Genomic DNA, 4,370 nt, shown 5'->3' on the forward strand with positions numbered 1-4,370 from the left:
GGAGGCTTAAGCGTCATTCACGGTAGAACAAAAGTAACACGCCCTTTTTGAAAGGTTTAAATAATGCACTAAGGCAAAAGAACTGATTTGATTTACCGGGGTTAATTTTAGTACGAAGACAAGTATAATCATTGGAACTTAGAGGGATACAAGTATCTGAACCTTGACTAAGTATAACCAACAATCAGAATACTTGGGATTCGAGAGAACAATGGTATCCTAGCTACCTTTTTTCTGCCTCATAGCACCTAGATCATACATGTTTGAATCATTAGATATTTTAAGCGGGAAGTCAAGTGTCAGGTTCTCAAGCTATGTACGGTCGATAACCTAAGTACTTGAATGTTGTGTACAAGCACGTACACCCCATTTTTGCATTCCGGTTTATTAAGAAATTATTTTGAAAAATGCACTTGATGTTGGATCAAGCGTTTGGATTTATTATGAAAAAGTGTGTGTGAAGAATGGAGGTTGAGAGATAGAATGAGATAGGTTGATAAGAGAATGGAGATATTGAGAATGATATGGATAATGGATGAAAGATACTTGATGTAGGATCAAGTACTCGCGTTGCTATGAAGTGAATTTGATTTGGAAAATACTTGATGTTGGATCAAGTATGCCTTTGTCTTTTGAAAAGTTTATTTTTGTCGTTTATTTTTTATCTTTTTAGTTGGCATGCATGATAAGCTATAAAAGAAATAAACCTAAGATATTACACTTGCATGGGATTGGGGAACATATGATCCACAATGGGGGATGGAACCATACAATACAAATGAGAAATGAAAAAGAGATTAAGCAAGTTACAAACTAATTACCATGCCTAAAACAATCAAGTGGCATTGTATCCTCACACAATACAAGAAAATATTGAAATGAATTAAAGGCCGTGATATCTTGAATCCAACTTGAATCTCAATGGACATGTGAGAATAAATATGGAGTTAGTATGGATTAAAAAATGAGTTAAATGGAATTTAAATGACAAATGATAAATTAAATGAAATGGACCATGAAATGATAAAAATGATGACAGGATGATAATGAGAATCATGGTACACAAAATGGACATACGAGCATACATCATATTAAATTGAAATGTTATTTTCAATTTAAATCAATAAACACAATCTAAAAACAGAAATTTAAGTAACCGGAAAAATGCATGAACATGGTATATGGATCAAGTTGCAATTTTAACCTAAACTAGCATGTTAATTTCTACATGGATATTATGGATCAAAAAGTCAAGAATTAAATGGATCACAAAACCAAAATTTAAATGGTTAATCAATTATATTTCAAGGCATTTTTTAACGGTGATTAAAAGAATCCATTAAGACCTAATCATGTTAAAATTCTAAATGAACAATTAAATAATTAGATGTATTTTTATTTTCTAAGTATGGTGAAAGTGATTAACATCAACAAAAAATCCCATTAAAATCAAGCTATAAAAAACAAGAATTAAAATAGAAAGAATATTGTAAAAAAATTAATTAATAAATAATTGGGCCAGGGAGGTGTGACTTCTAGAAACTAGGTGCAAAACTGAATCCATGCGCATGAGCCTCATGGCCAAGGGGGTGTGGAAGCAAATTCAGGATTATGGTGAGTAAATCCAATGCTAAGCCTGTGATGCTAGGCCCATCAGAATCCAAGCAAAAGAAATGAACATGTAGAACTAATGGAGTCAGCAAGCAAAAGTCAAAAGGGCACGTAGGCAAAAATTGAATGAATGAATTAAATTCAAAATTAACGCGCCGAGTCAGAATCATCTCAAGTCAACATTCCACTCACCATCATTGTGGACCACCGTGCTGGAACTCGCTTCTGGTGGCGGTGGCCACCAGAAACCAAAATCAGACTCATCAATGGGAACATCTCAACCTCCCCAGTTTAAATCTCCTACTAATTTCATCTGATTTTACGCGTAGCTTACTAACCGAATCGAGAATGTCAAGAACCCTAAACCTTTAAACCCAAATTAAATTCTTATTATGAAGATTCAAAGCCCATGTGATTAGGGCTTTGAATCCTTTCCATGTCCTCTACATTGTAGCAGCAAGAATTTGATGAAAAAAAGGATTTGAGACTCACCTTGTCGGAAGTGTTGAAACTCATGACGACGATGGAACTTTTAGGTGAGTATTTTTTGCTTTCTTGCTTTAGCTTCTTAACCTTCTCCTCTTCTCCTTCTTGATTTCTTCTCAGAATTTGTTGATGTTGAGTGTGAAATGAGTGATGAGGTTGGGTGAATTGAGTGATGAAAATGATTCCTTTGAAGGTGATTGATGAAGGTTAGAAGTGAGGTTTTGTTGAGATTGAGGGAGTGAGAGAGAGAGAGTGATTGGTGATTGATTCTTATGGTTGAATTTTTAATGATTATGATTGTATAGTGTTGAATGATTGAGAGCTTGAAGAGTCTTCATGATGAAAGATTGGAGACTTTTATATTGGTGGTTATGACATTGGGATCTACAAAAATCTATTAGGGAAATTAGTTGGGAATTTGGGGGGATTCGAGGTTCAGTTAGTTATAATTGACTTTGTTTGGATTTTGTTAATCACTACGCAATGCAGTTAGGTTTAGTTATTTTATTGTAGTTAGGTTAGTTGTTTTGCTATACTAAGTGAGGTTGTGAAATTGAGTAGGTCAAGTTGTGAATGATAATTTATGGATGATAGTTTGTAGTGATAGATTGTCTTGAACTATTATGTCAGGACTTTGTTTTTTTGATTCTTCCTGCAGGATCATTTTGTTGTAGTGTTTATATGTGGTTTTGATGTGTTTCACTGCAGGTATGGTTTGTGTTTCTGTATGATGTGGTGATCTAGATGCATGATTTTATTCTAATATTCTGCAACTTGATCAATGTGTTGCAGCATGTACTAATGTTTCTATATCAGGTTTGTGTGCATGATCCTGACTTGTTTCACGTGTTAATGGACTATGTTGCTTCATGGCATGGTTATGCATTAGGTTTCTTGTAGCATGGACATGTTATGACATGGCTCCAGGGTATGCATTGCATTTTGGCATGTTTATGGAGTGGTTATCCAGGTGTGATTCATGTTTTGCAGGTGTTTAACGGCCTTTGTTCATGGTAATGGCATGTTCTTGACTTTGAGTTTATATGTATTGGTTTGCTAGGTTTACTCATGTTGGTTTAGTTATGGTAGTTTGCAGGTCTGTTTGGACTGATGGTTAGTTGCATTGAATCATGGTTTTTGCCTTTGCAATTCTAACGTGGCCTATGTTTGATCTTGCAGTTTATCATGCTTTGCAATGCTTCATGTTGCCTATGCACTCATTCTGACCATGTCCTCATGAAATGGAAAATGGCCTAAAACATGATTGTCATACGGTGAACTGACTTTTGTGTGTTTTTGCTTTGGAAAGCAAATGTCGCGGATAGCAAGAGTCGCCACCGACTTTTCTTTTATCCAATAAGGAAAGGCAGAAAAGAACAGGAAAGACCTTGATTAGATTTTGGGTTCGGGAGGTACATTATACAAAGGGAAGGTGTTAGCACCCTTTGTATCCATGGTTATCCATGGGCTCTTAATTGCTTGATCACTTATGTTTTTCTTGTCTGAAAAAAGTGTTTGAGAACTGTTTAGAAAATGTTTTGAAAAGAGAGTTTAACTTTGTAATGATTCTTGTACGAATGTATACAAAGTATTTATCTCGTTTAACTTTGAAAGCTATTTAGAAAAATATAACTTGGCAATGATTCTAGTACGAATGTATACCAAGTGGTGATTTTCTAATAGATGTTTTGCAAAGTGTGAGGTGTGAAAAGTATTTTAAGTTGTGAGTCAGCATTTAAGAGTTATACCTATCCAAGGTCTTTATGGGTATTTCCTATCCTTATGAAGGTAAAACTGTCCTTACTATTGAGAAGTAAGTAGTCTTGTCCTTTGGATGTAAGGGACATCGTAGGGTCATCGATTGGTCATTGAAGGCAACATTTGTAAGGATACCTTAGCATTCGAAGGGACGATCATCATTTAATCGTAGGCTACCACGGAGGGTCATCGAGGGACAAAATCATATATTCGCAGGCAACATCCGAGGGACTATGATTTATCTTATAGGGACATGATGATTTAATCGAAGGGTCTTTGCTAAGTGTATCCCCACATTCGCGGGACATGACCGTAATACCGTAGGGCAACAAAGAGAGGGCCAAGATCATATATTCAAAGGCAACATTTGTAATCAGTTAGGTAATTAGGATGAGTCTCCACAAGGGTATCCCACAAATAAAGTGGAATACCTAGCAAGCTACCTTCTTCGGGAATATGTGAGCCCTCACAAAATTCAGCAAACAGGTCAGAATATCAAATGGGGTGCAATCAAT

This window comes from Lathyrus oleraceus, chromosome 5 (genome assembly GCF_024323335.1).
Source record: "Lathyrus oleraceus cultivar Zhongwan6 chromosome 5, CAAS_Psat_ZW6_1.0, whole genome shotgun sequence".
NCBI lineage: Eukaryota > Viridiplantae > Streptophyta > Magnoliopsida > Fabales > Fabaceae > Lathyrus > Lathyrus oleraceus.